This window comes from Scyliorhinus torazame, chromosome 8 (assembly GCF_047496885.1).
Source record: "Scyliorhinus torazame isolate Kashiwa2021f chromosome 8, sScyTor2.1, whole genome shotgun sequence".
Lineage (NCBI taxonomy): Eukaryota > Metazoa > Chordata > Chondrichthyes > Carcharhiniformes > Scyliorhinidae > Scyliorhinus > Scyliorhinus torazame.
Window position 1 is genome coordinate 205,004,790 of NC_092714.1, and position 19,549 is coordinate 205,024,338.

Genomic DNA, 19,549 nt, shown 5'->3' on the forward strand with positions numbered 1-19,549 from the left:
CTCTTCATCCCTGGGTGTGAGCAAGGGGAGGGCGTAGAGAAGAAGCCGCTGAACTCCACGCCCTGGACAGTGAGAGTGGCGATGCAGTACCCGCGGATCGCCACGGAGTGGGACCCGGAGGCCAGGGAGATACTCTGGCTAGCGGGGTGTACCGCGAGGAGCAGCGCCTTGCCGTATCTGGGTGAATGAAGCTCTCCGTTCTCCTGGAGTCCAGCAAGCAGGAAATCTTGTGCCTGTTTACTTTCACTTTAGTTGAAGCAGTCGCGAGGTTGTGTGGTCGAGACTGGTCAATCGTGACCGAGGCGAGATGCGGCTGGTTGTCGGCGGTTGCAGGCAATGAGCGGCCGGATGAGGTGCCCGACGGGCATGGGTCCTGAGTCGGGTAAGATGGCTGCGCCCACGGCCCGCACCTGTCGTGGGGAAAGCAAATGGCGGCGTCCATTGGTCCTGGGAGGAACAAGATGGCGGCACCCACAGGCCGCACGTGATGCGAGTCGAGCAAGATGGCAGCGTCCACTGGCTGCACGTGGTCCTAGGAGGGGAAGATGGCGGCGTCCACTGGCTGCACGTGGGGGGTGCCGGGACAATAGCGGTGATTCAGCGGGCTTGGCCCCCTGCTGCAAAATGTCCCTTCTTGCCATAGGCCTTGCAGAGGGCGTTCCGCGCCGGGCAGTGCTGTCGGGGGTGTTTTGACTGCGCACAGAAGTAGCATTTGGGCCCTCATGGGTTGGTTGGCTGCCGCGCAGCCAGGGGGCTAGCAATATTGATCAACAAGCGGGTGGCGTTTGAGGCTGGAAGAATTATGGCAGATAAGGGGGTAGATATATAATGGTGAGTGGGAAGTTGGAGGGTGTATGGGTGGTGCTTGTGAACGTATATGCGCCGAACTGGGATGATGTGTGATTTATGAGGCGGGTGTTAGGCAAGATCATGGACCTGGAGTCTCACGGCCTGATCATGGGGCGGGGGGGACACTTTAACACGGTCATTGATCCCGGTCTGGACCGGTCAAAATCCAGGGCTGGGAGGATGCCTGCCGTGGCGAAGGAGTTGAGGGGTTTCATGGAGCAGATGGGGGGGGGGGGTTTAGTTTTTTTCTCATGTCCATAAAGTTTACTCCTGCATTGATTTTTTTGTTCTGAGCAGGTGCTAATTCCAAAGGTGGCGGGGACGGAATACTAGGCAATTGCAGTCTCTGATCATGCCTCGCATTGGGTGGATTTGTAGTTGAGTGAGGAGAGAGGGCAGCGCCCGCTGTGGAGACTGGATGTGGGGTTGTTAGCGGACGAAGTGGTCTGCGGGCGGGTGAATAAGTCCATCCAGATTTACCTGGATACCAATGATACGGGAGAGGTATCAGCAGCGACGGTTTGGGAGGCTCTGAAGGCAGTTGTAAGAGGGGAACGAATTTCGATTCGGTCCCATAGATTAAAGGTGGAACGACCAGAGAGGGGGAGATTAGTGGAGGAGATACTTCAAGGGGATAGGAGATATGCGGAGGCCCCAGACGCGGGGCTCCTGAGGGAGCATCGGAAACTACACGCAGAGTTTGAGTTGTTGACCATGGGGAGGGCGGTAGAGCAGTTGAGGAGGGCAAGGGGGGGCGGTCTCCGAATATGGGGAAAAGGCGAGCAGGATGCTGGCGCACGAGCTTAGGAAGAGAGAAGCGGCCAGGGAGATTGGGGGAGTAAAGAATAGGGAGGGTAACATGGTCTTGGACCGGGGGGGGGGGGGGGGGGGGGTGAATGATGTTTTAAAATAATTTTATAGCAAATTATATGAGTCGGAACCCCCGTCTGGTGTAGAAGGGATGAAGCAGTTCCTTGATCAGTTGAGGTTTCCGAGGGTTGAGGAGAACCTGGTCGAGGGGCTGGGGTCCCCGATTGAGGCAGAGGAAATTGTTAAAGGACTGGAGGGCATGCAGTCGGGCAAGGCTCCGGGGCCGGATGGTTACCCAGTAGAATTTTATAAGAAGTTCTCAGAGGTGTTGTGCCCACTGCTGATGAGGACCTTTAATGAGGCTAAAGAGAGGGGGCCTCCCCACCCACCCACCCCTTCCCCCCCACCCACCCCCCCTTCTCCCCCCCACCCACCCCCCCCCCTTCTCCCCCCCCTCCCCCCCCCTCCCCCCCACCCCCCCCCAAACGATGTCACAGGCCACGATTTCACTCATTCTTAAACGAGAGAAGGGCCCGGAGCAATGTGGGTCATGTAGGTCGATATCGCTTTTGAACGTAGATGCCAAGCAGCTGGCTAAGATTTTGGCCACTAGGATAGAAAACTGTGTCCCGGGGAGGCAGACAGTGTCATAATATACACCAATATATCATGGTGCAGATACACACACACTGATGGACACACAGCGGGACCAATCAACACACACAACACCGCAGCCAATCACCAGTTAGCGCACACGCACTATAAAGACAGGGGGCATCAGTGTTCCCGCTCATTCGAGCTGCAGCCTCCTCGTAGGACAGAGCTTACAGCTTGCAGCACAGATCTTCACCATGTGCTGAGTGCATAGACTGGTTAGGACAAGGTATAGGTCTTTAGTTCAATCTAATAGCATGTTAACCCACCATGAAAGTATGTTCAACAGTTTCTGACTTAATAAAATAGTGTTGCACTATTTTAAGTGTTGGTGGCCTGTATGTGTTCCATGGATCCCGAGCACCCAACACATCATGATACCAGGAGTTGAAGGATATTAGAATTTCTGATCTGCCTTCCACCAGTATACCGTTATCCTGCAAAATGGACAGCGTCTGCCCGCCGCCGCCGCTCCGCATCACCAGTAACCTAGGGGCCAACTGGAAGATATTCAAACACCGCTTCCAGCTCTACCTTGAAGCCACAAACCGGGAGGATGCCTCGGACACCAGGAAGATCGCTCTCTTCCTATCCACGGCCGGGGTCCATGCCATCCACATTTTCAATTCTCTCACCTTTGCGGATGATGAAGATAAAACAAAGTTCAAGACGGTCCTCTTCAAGTTTGACACTCACTGCAGCATAGAGGTGAATGAAAGTTTTGAGCGCTATGTATTTCAACAGCGTTTGCAGGGTAAGGATGAACCTTTCCAGTCCTTTCTCACCCATCTCCGCATCCATACGCAGTCTTGTAGCTACGGGCCCACCTCCGACTCCAAGATACGCGACCAGATCGTTTTCGGTGTTCAGTCGGACCCCCTACGCCAGCAGCTCCTCAAGGTAAAGCAGCTCACCCCAGTGACCGCCATCGAGACCTGCGTGCTACACGAAAACGCCACTAGTCGGTATTCCCACATCCAAGCGGCTGAAACGGCGCGGCAAGGTCCCCACGAGGCGGAACGGGTCCAAGCAATCGAGCCACTCCAGGGCCTCAGCCTGGATGAGGGCGGCCATTTTGTGCACTTTTCGTGGAATCTCGCGCTTGTGCGCACCAAATGAGGGGACGGTGACGTCGATGAACGTAATGCGTAGGCACGCACCACGTATGACCGCATCGCGCATGCACGGTGGCGCAGCGAACGTACTGACGCTATGACGTGCGGCAACTGTGGCTCCGCCCATTTAAAGCGGCAATGCCCTGCCAAATCCCGACCATGCCTGAGATATGGCAAACTTGCCCACTATGCTGCTTTATGCCGAGCAGCTCAGCCTGCCAACTCGTATTGCTTCAGCCAGCCTCGCAGGAATGTCCGGGCCATTCAACCCACGGTCACTGAGTCCGATGCGGACCTACTACCCAACATTGACACCGAGGACCCGAAGGCGCCTTTTCGAATCGTTAACGTTACAGAAAAAAGGGTGTCCCCAAAGCAAAGAATCCAGCCTCTATCGGTATACAGCATCGATCCAGACGATGAGTGGTGTGCCACCCTGATGGTCAACCGGTCCCAAATACGATTCTGCCTGGACACTGGTGCCTCCGGCAATCTCATTGCGCGGTCTGACCTCCAAAGCCTTTGTGTCAAACCAGCCATCCTCCCATCAGCCTGCCAGCTATTAGATTACAATGGCAATGCCATTGCTGCCAGCGGCTCGTGCCAACTTGAAGTGACGCACAGGTCACGCAAAGCCATCCTACCCTTTGAAATCGTGGGCTCCTCGAAAGCCTCCCTGCTTGACGCGCAGGCATGCAAGCTGTTGAACCTAGTTCAGAAAGTTCACTCTCTCTCTCCTGCTGTCACGTCTGGCTTTCAGGACACCGACTTCAGGGCGCAACTCGATGCCATTATCAACCAGCACCACGACGTCTTCGAGGGCATGGGCACGCTCCCATACACCTACAAGATCTTATTAAAACAGAATGCCACGCCTGTGGTGCACGCATTTCGCAGGGTCCAAGCACCCCTTAAGGACCACCTCAAGCAACAGCTGCAGGACCTCCCGAACCAAGGAGTCATTTCCAAAGTTACGGAACTAACCGACTGTGTCAGTTCCGTGGTATGTGTAAAAAAGCATTCCAGCGAATTGAGAATTTGCATTGATCCCAAGAATCTAAATCGCAATATCATGAGGGAGCATTATCCAATTCCCAAGCGCGAAGAGCTCACATGTGAGATGGCTCGCGCCAAGCTCTTCACCAAACTCGACGCATCAAAAGGATTCTGGCAAATCCAGCTCGACAAATCCATCAGGAAACTTTGCACATTTAATACCCCCTATGGCAGATATTGTTACAACAGGATGCCGTTTGGGATCATATCTGCTTCAGATGTGGAACAAATGATGGAAGGCATTGAAGGTGTTCGCGTCTATGTCGACGACATAATCATTTGATCCACCACCCCGCAGGAGCATGTTAGTCGCCTCCAGCACATATTCAAACGTATACATGAGCATGGCCTCCGCCTCAACAGGGCCAAATGCTCTTTTGGTCAGACAGAAGTCAAGTTCCTCGGGGACCACATCTCCCAATTGGGTGTGCAGCCAGATGCGGACAAGGTAGCTGCTATCACAGCTATGAAAACACCAGAGGACAAGAATGCGGTCCTCCGATTTCATGGCATGGTCAATTTTTTAGGGAAATTTATCCCTAACCTCGCCTCTCATACCACGGCTCTCAGGAACCTGGTCAGGAGGACGACAACCTTCCAATGGCTCCCTGCCCACGAGCGCGAATGGAGAGAATTCAAAACAAAACTGACCACGGCCCCGGTCTTAGCTTCCTTTGATCCAGCAAAGGAGACAAAAGTTTCGACCAATGCCAGCCAATCCGGCATTGGGGCAGTGCTCCTTCAACGTGATGAGGCCTCAACATGGGCCCCCATTGCATATGCGTCACGTGCCATGACCCCCACGGAGCAGCGCTACGCGCAGATAGAAAAGGAGTGCCTTGGCCTTCTGACTGGTGTGGTTAAGTTTCACGATTATGTCTACAGACTTCCTCAATTCACCGTCGAGACCGGCCATCGCCCGCTGGTCAATATAATACAGAAAGACTTGAACGACATGACGCCTCGCCTCCAGCGTATTCTTCTCAAGCTCCGGCGATATGACTTCCAGTTGGTATACACCCCAGGCAAAGATCTCATCATTGCTGACGCTCTCTCCAGGGCAGTCGACACTCCATGTGACCCAGCGGGATTTGTCTACCAGGTTGACGCCCATATGGCATTCGCGGCCTCCAATCCACCTGCCACGGATGAACACCTTGCCCAGATTTGCCGTGAGATGGCGGCTGACCCTTTGCTACAGCGTGTCATGCGTCACCTAACAGACAGGTGGCTCAAGGGCCAATGCCCTCAGTTCTATAATGTCAGAGATGATCTGGTGGTAGTAGACGGGGTTCTTCTAAAACTGGACCGCATTGTCATCCCACATAGCATGCGCCAGCTTGTCCGAGAACAACTACACGAGGGCCACCTTGGCGTGGAAAAGTGCCGCCGACGGGCCCGAGAGGCAGTGTACTGGCCCAGCATTAATGAGGACATAGCCAACACAGTGCTCAACTGCCCCACTTGTCAGCGCTTCCAGCCGGCCCAACCACGTGAGACCCTGCAGCCCCATGAGTTGGTCACATCACCATGGACCAAGGTGGGCATCGACCTGTTCCACGCGCTGGGTAGAGACTATGTCCTGATCGTGGACTACTTTTCAAATTACCCGGAGGTGATACGATTGCACAACATCACCTCGTCTGCAGTCATTCGTGCCTGTAAAGAAACCTTTGCTCGACACGGCATCCCGCTCACGGTTATGTCGGACAATGGCCCCTGCTTCGCCAGCCAGGAATGTTCCAACGTTGCCAGGCAGTACAATTTTGCCCATGTGACATCCAGTCCCCTGTACCCCCAATCCAATGGAGAAAGGAGTACGTATAGTCAAACGGCTCCTCTGCAAGGCTGCCGATGCTGGGTCCGATTTCTACCTCGCCTTGCTGGCCTATCGCTCCGCCCCACTGTCCACTGGCCTGTCGCCAGCCCAGTTGCTCATGGATCGCACCCTGAGGGTGTCGGTGCAGTCCATTCATGTCCCAGACTTCGACCACGTTCCGGTCCTTCGCCGGATGCAGCTGTCTCGTGCACAGCACAAAATGGCTCATGACTCCTGTGCAGCTGATCTCCCTGCTCTGGCTCCAGATGACAACGTCCGCATCCATCTTCCGGATGGTGGCTGGTCTGCAACGACTGTTGTCCTTCGGCAGGTGGCCCCCCGCTCGTTCCTGGTTCGTCTACCGGATGGCTCCATTCTGCGCCGCAATCGACGCCCTTCGTCTCGTTCCACACTCGCTACGTGATCCTCCAGTGTCACCTCGCCCTCCTGCTGACCCAGCCATGGACTATGCAGAAATCCCTGTCACTCTGCATCTCCCTGACTCTGACGCAGTCCAGCCCACTCCTGAACCGGCGGCTCTCGACCCACCCTTGAGGTGGTCAACCAGAATTTGTCACCCACCTCAGAGACTTAATTTATGAACTTTGCGGACTTATAGATTTTTGAATTGTTTCTTTGCTTTGTTCGATCGTTTCCCTGGTTTGTACACAGTGTTCATCTCGTTATTCTTGTTGCATACTGCTTCTCTGCACCAGGCACCTTCCCATGTACATAGCTTAGTTCTCATGTACATAGTTCTGTAAATATGTCTTCACACCCCAAACGTATTTACGAACATTCTCACCAAACATTATTTATTGCCACACACATATACATTCTTTTATAAAGGGAGGGATGTCATAATATACACCAGTATATCATGGTGCAGATACACACACACACTAATGGACACACAGCGGGACCAATCAACACACACAACACCGCAGCCAATCACCAGTTAGAGCACACGCACTATAAAGACAGGGGGCATCAGAGTTCCCGCTCATTCGAGCTGCAGCCTCCTAGTAGGACAGAGCTTACAGCTTGCAGCACAGATCTTCACCATGTGCTGAGTGCATAGACTGGTTAGGACAAGGCATAGGTCTTTAGTTCAATCTAATATCGTGTTAACCCACAGTGAAAGCATGTTCAACAGTTTCTGACTTAATAAAATAGTGTTGCACTATTTTAAGTGTTGGTGGCCTGTATGTGTTTCACGGATCCAGAGCACCCAACACTTCAGACAGCTCAATGCTAACTCCGGAGGCTTTTGAACGTAATTATGATGCCCTCAGAAGGAGAGGAGGCGGAGGTGGTAGTTGCGATGGACGCGGAGAAGGCTTTTGATCGGGTGGAGTGGGAGTATTTATGGGAGACACTGGGAAGGTTTGGGTTTGGTGAGGTCTTTATTGACTGGGTGCGGTTGCTCTACCAGGCACCGGTAGCGAGCATGTGCACGAACCGACTGAGGTCGGGGTACTTTAAGCTACACCGAGGGACGAGGCAGGGGTGCCCCCTCTCCCCGTTGCTGTTCGCTCTGGCTATCGAGCCGTTGGCCATGGCGCTGAGAGCACCAAGGAAGTGGCAGGGGCTGGTTCGGTGGGGGGGGGGGGGGGGGGGGCACCGGGTTTCGCTGTACGCGGACGATCTGCTCTTGTATATCCCGGACCCAGTGGAGGGGATGGGAGAGGTTATGCAGATCTTGGGGGAATTTGGCAGGTACAAATTGAACATGGGAAAAAGTGAATTGTTTGTGATCCAGGCAAGGGGGCAGGAGAGGAGACTGAAGGAGCTGCCGCTCAGGGTGGTAGAGAAGAACTTTCGTTACCTGGGAATACAGGTGGATCGGAAATAGGAGGCATTACACAGGCTCAACCTAATCCGGCTGGTGGAGCAAATGGAGGGGGACTTTAAAAGATGGGATATGCTCCCACTATCGCTGGCAGGGAGGGTACAGACCGTGAAAATGTCGGTCCTCCCGAGATTTTTGTTCGTCTTCCAGTGCCTCCCCATCTTTATCCCTAAGGCCTTTTTCAAGCGGGTAAACAAGATTATTTTGGGCTTTGTATAGGCGAATAAAACCCCGCGTGTGAAGAAAATGTTGTTGGAGGGTGGGTTGGCATCATAATTACGTTCAAAAGCCTCCGGAGTTAGCATTGAGCTGTCTGATGTGTTGGGTGCTCTGGATCCGTGGAACAGCCCCTGCCACTTCCTTGATGCTCTCAGCGCCATGGGTTGCCGAACTTCTGCAACTACTACTGGGCGGCGAATATAGCGATGATTAGGAAGTGGGTGGTGTGGGAGGGGTCGACATGGGAGTGGATGGAGGCGGCGTCATGCAAAAGCACCAGTTTGGGAGCACTGGTAACGGCACCTCTGCCGTTCTCACCGGCCCGTTACTCCACTAGCCCGGTGGTGGTGGCGGCATTGAGGATCTGGGGGCAGTGGAGGAGGTATAAGAGGGTGGAGGATAAGAGGGTGGAGGGTGCGTCGGTCTGGACCCCGATTTGCAATAACCACAGGTTCGTACCGGACAGGATAGATGGAGGGTTCCGGAGCTGGCAGAGAGCAGGAATTAGACAGATGGGAGATCTATTCATAGACGGGAGTTTTCCCTGTCTGAAGGCGCTGGAGGACAAGTTCAAGTTGCCGCCGGGGAATGGTTTCAGATATCTGCAAGTGCGGGACTTTCTGAGGAAACAGGTGTTGGCTTTCCCGCTGTTGCCGCCACGGGGGATACAGGACAGAGTAGTGTCCGGTACCTGGGTAGGGGAGGGAAAAGTGTTGGATATCTATCAGGAGTTGTTGGAGGCGGAGGAGACCCCGGTGGAGGAACTGAAGGGCAAGTGGGAGGAGGAGCTAGGTGGGGAGTTAGAGGCAGGTTTGTGGGCGGACGCCCTAAGCAGGGTGAAGAGCTAGAAAAGAAATAAAAAGTAGGCCGGCATGGTTGAAATGACAATTCACATTCATTAAATATAGAAAAGTACCAGAACACTAGAAAAATAACCACTTTTTTGGGAAGATGCACACACACACACACAAAGTCACAGAAATTATAAATGTCAGAAAATATTGGAGCTTTATTTAAAGCAAGCAACTCAAAACCAAACTTGTATCTGTAAGCCAACCTGACTTTAAGAAATCTCATTCTTTCCTCTTTTTAACAAGTATTGTGCATGGTGTTTCACAATCCTGTTCTCATATACCTGCCAAAGTCTTTCCTTAACTAGTGAAGTCCGGAAGGATTCTGTTGAATTTTCTTGCAGATTCTCTCTTTTGGAGCAAACCTGTCTCAGCAGGATAGCTCCGCCCAGATGATTTATCAGATCATGGTTATAACAAAGGGCTACAGTACAAAATATATTCACTGTCTTGAAATGCAGCACAAATATGCCATTTGCAATAAACAGTGAAAATCACAGCTTTTTTTTTGCATTGCAAAGAGAGAGATAAGATAATAAATGAGACCTGACTGATCAGGCCTAATTTATAGACTAGTCCATTGTCTTAATTTAAAGAGTTTTGTTTCTTTTTGTTTTTTTGAGGAATAAGTTAGCAGGAATGGATTGTGCTGTTTCAAGCACAGGCATTAGGCTGTTTGAGCTTGGTGCGCCCTGAGTGACTGGCTGCAATGTGAGATAGCAATGATCAATTACAAATAGTTCACCCATTGTGGATTAGGGAATACAGTTATGCAGAAGGTTGTTGCTTCAGTGAAGTTGCTTATGTTACCAATAGTTGCATTGAGTAGAAAATGGGAAAATATTAATTCTGAACTCAAATCACTTTGCAATAGCAAATAGTTGCGTAAAAAGATTGGAGATTGAATTAATATGATGCCGAAGTATGTTTCAGTTAATTTCCCCCTCAACCCTCGACAGAGGATTCAAGATAATCATATTTTGTGCCAAGGCACAACATTGTGACTTTTTATGTACATCACTAACTACTGTAATATGGGATATTTAAATGGGATTCACTGGTGTTTGTGTAGTAAAGTAATTTAATACACAATGAAAATAAATTCAATCAGAACCAGTCAACAAGATACAAAGATGGTATTTTAACTCTAAATTAAACTGGATACACTTTAACCTACTCCATGTACTATGTGTAAACAATTCTATTCAATAAATCAGCATCTGATTAAAGGACGTTCTTCCTCTGTCCTTTACTGTATAAATGGAGGGTAATGGCTGTAAACCTTGGAGACCATTAACCCGACATTGAGGCTAGCGGTGTGCTTTTCATTATTATCCCCTCCGGTTATACACAGAGATGTAACTCATTAAAATGTCTTTGCACCGATTTAATGCAACCTGTTGAAATGTCTACTCATGACTATTTGCCGTTTCCTAGGACTTAACTATGTATGGCAGTAATTGTCCTCTAACATTACCAAATTAATCACCGCCCACCCCTTTTCCTCAGTCAAACATTCTGGCATTCAAGCTATTTGAATAAACAGGTTTTTTTTTAACAGGATTATGCATATAAAATGTGATGTACAAAAATGTTTTCACTGGTTACAGCCACAATGGTAGAAAGTGCAGCATGCTGCAATAGTGACCTCTAGTGCATATTATTGAACTTTACCTTTTCAGAGACAGATCTTTTTCTCAAGTACAGTCTGGTGGAATGCAAGCTAAGTGGAATGCAAGTGTAGTTATAATTGTTACTTGGTTTAAATGCTGCTCTTTCAAACTAAATATTTTCGATACTCTTTGCCCTTCTGCTTTGGCTATTCGAAGAGAGTGGAAAAATTCCCATATGCCTCTGTCAAAGTCAGTCAGAATCAGACCAATCATTTTGCCCCTTCCCTATCGAACCTCTATGCTCACCAAACCAAGGATTGGGAATTCACCAAGTGGAGAACTAACAAAAAGCCAGTTACCTACCACTCCCCACCAGAAGCAACAATTTGTATTTAACAGCAAGGCACCTTTAACAGCAAGGCACTTCACACGAGCAAAATCTGATACTGAGTAACACGGAGAGATATTAGGGCAGCTGTACAAAGGTTGGTAATCCTAGGTTTTAAGCAGCATTTTTCAGGAGAAGTGAGAGGTAAAGAGGTTTGAGGAGGAAATTCCAGAGCTAATTCCAGGCAGCTAAAAACATCTTCCAAATGTGTAGCAATTAAAATAGAGAATGTTCAAGAGGACAGAATTAGAGGAGTGCAGATACCTTGGGGGCTGTGGAGCCGAATGAGATGAGAGATAGGGAGCGGAAAGGCATTGTGGGATTTGAAGGAGCGGAAAGGCATTGTGGGATTTGAAAACAAAACGAGAATTTTAAACTTGAGGCACTGCAATATAGACCAGTGGGCATAGGGTTGATGAATAAATGGGACTTGGTTTGAGGAAGGAACATGTGAGGCTGGCCAGGAGTGTGTTGAAGAGTCAAGTCTAGACTAGCAATGGCATGGATAAGAGTTCCAGCAGTAGAGGAGCCCAGACATAGATAGAATTGGGCAAAGTTACAGGGCGAGAATTCAAAGTGGTTGTGACGATGGACACAGAGAAAGCTTTCGATCGGGTGGAGTGGGAGTACTTATTCGAGGTGGTGGGGTGGTTCGGGTTTTGGCAGGGATTTGTGGACTGGGTCTGGCTATAGTATAAGGCACCTAAGGAGAATGTTCTGACTAACAAGGTCAGCTCGGAGTACTTTGCGGTTCAACGGGGCCGGGGCTGGGGGGTGGGGGGGGGGGTGCAAGGCAGTGGTGCCCACTCTGCCCATTGCTCTTTGCCCTTGCTGTTGGCAGTGACGCTTAAGGGCTCGAGGGGGTGGAGGGGTACTGAGCGGGGGTTGAGCACCGAGTTTCTTTGTATGTGAATGATCGCCTGCTGTACATTTTGGACCCGGTCGGGAACTTCAACAGGATCATGAGGATTGGGGGGGTGGGAGGAGTTTGGCTGCATTTTGGGGTACAAGCTTAACATGGAGCGAAGTGAAGTATTCTCAATTAATGCTCGGGGACAGGAGAGGAGTTTGGGAAACTGTCGCTCCGGTTGGTAGGGGCAAGTTTTTTGTTACCTCAGGACACATGTGGCTCAGAGTTGGGCCCAGCTGCATAAGTTGAACTTGGCACGGTTGGTGGAAGGAACAAAAGCAGACTTTAAGAATGGAAGATTTGTCCCTATCTGTAGGCGCCGATTTGCGATAATCATAGGTTTGCGCCGGCGGGTTGGATGCGAGGTTCCTGGGGTGCGGCAGGTGGGGATAGAATAGTTTAGGGATTTGTTTGTTGGAGAGAAGTTTGCAGAGCTGGAGGGACATGCCAGTTGCCGAAGGGGGATGGGTTAGGGACTTCATGAGGAAGGAGGTACTGTCGTTTCCGATGCAGCCTCCTCCGGTGCTTCAGGATAAACCCATGTCTGAGGATAAAATAGGTGAAGGCAGGCTGCGAATATATATAAGGGAGCTGTGGAAGGGAGAGAGAGAGAGCACCTGTGGAGGAGTTTATGCATAAGTGGAGGAGAAGCTGGGGGGCTGGAGTATGGAGTGAAGTTTTGCAGAGGATTAATGCATCATCGTGTTCAAGATTCAGCCTCATCCAGTTTTAAGTAGTGCACAAGGCCCACATGACAGTGTCCAGGATGAGTTGTTTCTTTTTAGGGGTAGTAGATAGGTGTGGGTGGTGTCCGGGGAGGTGGGGGGTGTGAATCATGTCCATATGTTTTGGGTGTGTCCGAGGTTGAGTGGGTTTTGGACGTGATTTGTGGATGTAATGTCAAAGATTTGGGGGGTAAAGGTAGCCCCGAGTCCGGAGGTGGCGATATTTGGAGTGTCTAGAAGTACAGGTGGTGAGAAAGGCCAATGTGTTGCCCTTTGCTTCCCTGATAGCCCAGAGACAGATTCTGACGTGCTGGCAGGACTCGCAGCCGCCGAGGGCAGTGGTATGGGGAAGTGATTTGGCAGAGCTTTTGCATTTGGAGAAGATCAAGTTCGCCATTCAAGGTGCAAAGGAGGGGTTCACCTAGATGGGGAAGCTGTTCATTGACTTCTTTAAGGAACATTGAGTCGTCAGCAGGGGTGGGGGGGTCATCTTTTTCTGTTTGGGGTGTGTAGGGAGGGTGTGGTTGTTTCCTGTTGCCGTAGTTGGATTTTGTGTTTCTTTATTTTGCATATATTTGTTGTGTATATATTTGAAAATGCCTTTAATAAAAGATCTTTTTTTTAAAAAATAAAACTGATGTGTTTTTGAAGGATATCACAGCATGTAGGTGAGAGTCAAGAGTAGATCCTTGGAAGACACCAGAGGTAATGGTGTTGGAGCAGAGAGAGTTGCCATTTGCTGATGATTCTCTGTCTGTGATTAGACAGACTAAAGTGAAATTGAGGAAGTGCAGACATATCCAGCTTGATCAGAATGGAGAGACCTGGAGTAGGATGAGATGGGATGGTTAGCCGTGTCAAAGATGACAAACAGGACAAGGAGGCATACTTCATCTTTTTCACAGTCAGGTAAGGTGAAATTTGTGACTTTGATAAAAATTGTTTTCTTACTTTTGTAGATGCAGAAACCGGATTGTTCAAATTCTTTCAAAGTTCCACATAAGATGGCATGAATTTAGGAGGTCATGTGTTCAAAGTTTTGGAGAGGAAAGGGGAGGGGGGGCAGTTTGAAGATTAGGAATTGTTTGCAAGGATGGAGGGAGGCAATGTTTCCTTTTATGTGAGGGGGTGAGGGGGGGGGGGGTAAGAGGGGTGCCAATGGCAAGTTTAAAAGGTGAGGAACTGTACCGAAGCTACCATGTGAACCAGGAAAAGAAGCTGCAAGTGGACCTCATGGACAGTGGAAGACACAGATTATATACCAGAAACAAAGGGTAACCAAGATATTTAGATGAGTGAGAAAGAAATATCAGATGAGAGGAAGTATTGGAAAAACCAAGGGACTAAATTCAGACAAATCTCCAGGACCTGATGGCACACCCTAGAGTTCCAAAAGAGGTATCTGCAGAGACTATGTGGACACCGGTTATGATATTCCAAATTTCCCTAGATTCGAGAATAGTCCCAGTGGATTAGAAATTAGTAAACGTAACTCTACTATTCAAGCAAGGCGGAAGAGAGAGAAATCATAGAAGCACAAAGCAGCTAGCCTTGCAGCAGCCATCAGGAAAGTGTAGGGATAAATTTAAATCAAATCCGAAGGGCTCTACGCTTCAGCCAAAATGGTGCCGGAGTCCTGCATCAGGAGGATCTGCTCCTGAACTTAGCACCCACCACTTTACAGGGGTGGGTGCATTTTGCCCATCTGCGCAGTTCATGGAGACAACTGCAGACTTCCAAATGCAGCTTCATTCACCAAGAAGCTATTTCGGTCACCCAGGTTCCTGAAACATGACTCACGGACTTCAGGCATTTGAGGAACAGGTCTAAATCTGCCAGAGTTCTTTGGAGATGGATGGTAGCCTTTTGAATAGATTGGGCACCCCTTTGGGATTGTTAAGAGTGGACACAATGTGTTTAACACGTGGATAATGTCTGTGGAATTGTCAAGCTGGCAAGTCATTTAAATCACTTGTTCTTTAAAGTTTTCTTGAGAAGGCAGCTTGCAAGAAAGAAAAAAAAATCTGTAATTTGACTAGCTGATTGGTGACATAAGCCTTGGGGTTATTATAGGATTAGCACTGCTGGAATGCTTCCACAACCTAGCATCACAGTGGGAGGTAAGTTTGAAATTTGATTGACAAAGTGGTTAAAGGTATAGATTGGTATGGAGGGTATAAGGGCCATGAGGAGGATCTTTGGGGGACAGTAGGTGGCATGAGTTATCATGGATGATGCATGTGAGTGTGTGACAAGCAAGGGCTGGAGGCAAGTATGTTGTTTTATTCTTTTTATTACAATTGGAACAAAGTCTCAGAACATCTTTTAACCAGCTTGCTCCACACGCAGCAGCCTATGTGGCTTCCTCTGCAATGTTTCCAGGGTGGAGGGCCTGACTGCAGTTAGCTAGGTGGAATGCAAGATATGAGGAGGAGACTAAGGGACTGCAAAGAGATAGGGTCGAATTTGCCAAGTCCCCACTGGCAGAAGCCCACAAATCAATCAGTTTTGCGCCAGTGTCTGGTTAGTGGAATGTTCTGCTGCTGCCTGGCGAGGCAGATTGGGGAAACCCGCTCGAGGCCAACATGATGGGATGCAGATGAAGGCTCAACCACCTATGCCTAATTCTCAGCAGTGCAAAACACATCTGGACCAATGTGGCAGTGCAGATATCAGAACTCACCTGAATAATGCCTCAGGCTGCCTCTAGAGTGCAGCATGGAGGCCAGCTGCAATCCTGTACCCCAGAGCACAACACAGCAGTGTGAGGAGCACCTACAGGTGGACTTTCTAGATTCAGTCTCCTGGAGGGGGTCCATCTTCCAGCCAGAGAACATTCCTGGAGATCCATCTTCTTTTTTCAACAGTGGGCAAGTGGTTGTGTCTACCTTTCCAATATAGCACCCGGTTAGGACGGCAGCATCAAGCCTGCCAAGCCAGGGAGTCTGGCACAGAACAGCCGGTTGTATAATTAATAAGATCAGGCTAATGATTTGGCGTGTTCTTTACACATTCTCCCCTTGTATACGTGGGTCTCACCCCCACAACCCAAAGATGTGGAGGGGAGGTGGATTGGCCACATTAAATTGCCCTTAATTGTAAAAAAAATAGAATTGGGTACTTTAAATGTATATATTTTTTTTAAACTTCCACAGCAATTCCCTCCCAACTGTATAACACTGTGCAGGAGTGGACTGCTCGGCCCCTCAAGCCTTCTCCACCATTCAATGAGATCAAGCTGAACTGATTGTGACCTCAACTGTAGAATCCACCTACAACCTTTGACTATCCTGTTGGCCAAGCATCTATCTACCGCTGCCTTATAAATATTCATTGACCCTGCCTCCACTGCTCTCTGGAGGAAGTGTTCCAAAGATTCACAGCCCTCAAAAAAACAATCTATTTTAAACTGTGTCCCCTATTTCTAGTCTATCCCACAAGGGGAACATCATTTCAGCATCTGCGCTGTTAAATCTCCTCGGAATCTTCTTTGTTTCAACAATCTCAATCTTCTCCTCCTTTTCACCTCCTGATTCACAATTATTTCTGGGATATTATTTACATCCTCTAGTGAAGACATGTAAAATACATCTATTCAGTTCATCTACTATTTCCTTATTTTCCATTATTAATTTCCCATTCAACAGCACAGTAGCACAAGTGATTAGCACTGTGGCTTCACAGCGCCAGGGTCCCAGGTTCGATTCCCTGCTGGGTCACTGGCTGTGCGGAGTCTGCACGTTCTCCCCGTGTCTGCGTTGGTTTCCTCCGGGTGCTCCGGTTTGCTCCCACAGCCCAAAGACGTGCAGGTTAGGTGGATTGGCCATGATCAATTGCCCTTAGTGACCAAAAAAGGTTAGGAGAGTTGTTGGGTTATGGGGATAGGATGGAAGTGAGAGCTTAGGCGGGTCGGTGCAGACTCGATGGGCGGAATGGCCTCCTTCTGCACTATATGTTCTGTTCTATGTTCTATGTTCCCACTACTAACAGACCAAAATACTAATTTTCCTGTGGAAACTATTATATTACTCACTAGCTTTTTCTAATTTCTTCCTCCTTAATCATGCTTTGCTGTTCTTTAAATATATGGTTTTTCTTTAATTTGCAACCATGTTTAACTTCTTTAATTTGCCACGGATGGTGTGTCCTTTCCTTTAATTAGCCATGGATCCTTACATTCCAGTGAGAAAGAAAGAATCTTCGAATATTCTGAAATATCTACCACTGCTTCGCTACTGACCTACCCCTTAATTTAATTTCTCAGTCACTTTCGGCATCTGAATTCATTCCTTCATAATCACAGTACTTCAAGTTCTAAACATGACTTAGATCCACTCTCCTCTCCCTCAAACAATGTGAAATTCAATCACACTATGATTTATGCTACCTAGGGCCCCTTCACTATGAGTTAACTAATCCTGTACCATTGTACATTACTAGATCTAGTCCAGCCTGCTCTCTAGATGGTGCTAAAACAATCTGTTTTAAAGAACCTGTCCCCAAAACACGATTGAACTCAACATCCAGGCTATCTTTACCAATCTTTTTGTTCAATTTTAAAATCGTTCGTGATTATCACCATATCTTTTTCATAAACCCCCATTGATTCTTCCTGCAAACCCTGCCCTACAGTGTGGTTAATGTTTGGGGGCCTATAACCACTCCCACAAGTGACTTCTTACCTTTGATATTTCTCATCTCTACGCAAATTGGCATTACACCTTGACCTCCAGAACCAAGGTCATTTCTTTCTATTTTCCCAATGTCATGAATTATTAGAGATACCTGTCATGTTAGGTACTCTGGTATAACACTGGCTGCAACTGGATGCAGCATAGATCAAAAAGATACTCCAGACTTTGAAGTTAGTTCAATCAGGTTTATTAAACTAATAGCACAGTTAGCACAGTTCTCTGTGAGTTCGACTCTCTGCTAACTTAAGTGTGGTTACTCTGTCTGACTGAACCAGACTAGCTCTTAGACATGTGGTGGGGGTGTGAGATTGCAACAATACCCTTAAGTGACTCTCTAGATCTTCATCAGTGGAAAGAGGCGGAGTGTGAGTGCCTCGTGTTTTTTATAGTCAGATCCCACCCGAGTGTCCTGCCTGCTTATTGGTCATGTCCTGTTCTTTGTGTCCATTAGCTGCTTGTCTGTATATCATTATGTGTGTGTCCGCATATCATGACATCTCCCCTTTTTTTAATGTTTGGATGACATATGTGAATGTATTTACAAGAATAGGCCAATATTAACATGTACACATGCAGTGGATGTGAACATATGTACATGTGAAAACAGTTGTCTAATGCGAGAACACGGAACATAGCAAACAGAACAAATGTTCAGAAGTCCAGTCTCTGTGGCTTGCGTCTGATCCTGGTCGACCGCCGGAAAGGTGGTGGTGGGGACGACAGTGCCTTGATGGGCGGGATTGAAGCCTGACTGGTGGCCTCGTGAGTCGAGGTATCAGGAGGTGGCAAAACAACAGAAGGAAACGGAGAAGAATGTGGTTGCGGGCAGGCAACTTTGCGCAGTGCCCGTCTGTTTCGTCGCAAAACAGAACCATCAGCCAGACGCACAACATACGAGCGGGGGGCAGCCTGTCGAAAAACGAAAGCTGCAGCTGACCAGCCTCCATCAGGGATCTTGACCCAAAGAGTATCTGATGGGGATAACACGGGCAAATTGGAGGCATGAGCATCATAGCCCTGTTGTTGCCGGTCTCGGAGTTGCTGCACTTTCTGCAGCACCAGGAGGTGATCCAGGTTGGGCACGTGTATGGCTGGAAGTATCGTTCAGAGGTCCCTGTTCATCAGGAGTTGAGCCGGCGACATGCCAGTGGACAGTGGGGCCGCCCTGTACGCAAGTAGCACGGTAGCCTTGTGGATAGCACAATTGCTTCACAGCTCCAGGGTCCCAGGTTCGATTCCGGCTTGGGTCACTGTCTGTGCGGAGTCTGCACATCCTCCCCGTGTGTGCGTGGGTTTCCTCCGGGTGCTCCGGTTTCCCCCCACAGTCCAAAGATGTGCGGGTTAGGTGGATTGGTCATGATAAATTGCCCTTAGTGTCCAAAATTGCCCTTAGTGTTGGGTGGGGTTACTGGGTTATGGGGATAGGGTGGAGGTGCTGAACTTGGGTAGGGTGCTCTTTCCAAGAGCCGGTGCAGACTCGATGGGCCGAATGGCCTCCTTCTGCACTGTAAATTCTATGATTCTATGATTCTAAGTAGCGCAAGGTGAATGTTAGATGCAGAATCCGCAGCCTTGCAGATGAGCTGCTTCACTATGTGCACCCCTTTCTTAACTTTTCCGTTTGACTGCGGATCGTGTGAGCTGGAAGTGACGTGTTTGAACTGATACGACTGGGCAAACAGAGACCATTCATGGCTGCTGAAGCATGGGCCATTCTTACTCGTGACAGTGAGTGGGATACAATGCCAGGAGAAAGTGTCCTTACAGGCCTTGATGACGGTCCGAGATGTGAGGTCTGAGAGCTTCACGACTTCAGGGTAATTGGAAAAGTAATCAATGATTAACATGTAATCACAACCATTTGCATGAAAGAGGTCGATGCCAACCTAGGACCACGGAGAGGTTTCGATTTCATGCTGCCTAAGTGTCTCCTTACTCTGCGCTGGCTGGAAGCGTTGACAGGTTGCACAGTTAAGGACCATGTTCGCGATGTC

General features: G+C 49.0%; 1 long non-coding RNA gene across 1 annotated transcript in view; it reads left to right on the top strand.

Moving 5' to 3' along the window:
• Positions 1-11,316: 11,316 nt before the first annotated feature.
• LOC140428816 (uncharacterized) overlaps positions 11,317-19,549 on the top strand; it is a 44,702-nt gene continuing 36,469 nt past the window's right edge. The window contains exons 1-2 of the long non-coding RNA XR_011948900.1: positions 11,317-11,370; positions 13,513-13,770. This is a non-coding gene — a long non-coding RNA (uncharacterized lncRNA). The remainder of the gene's footprint in view (positions 11,371-13,512; positions 13,771-19,549) is intronic.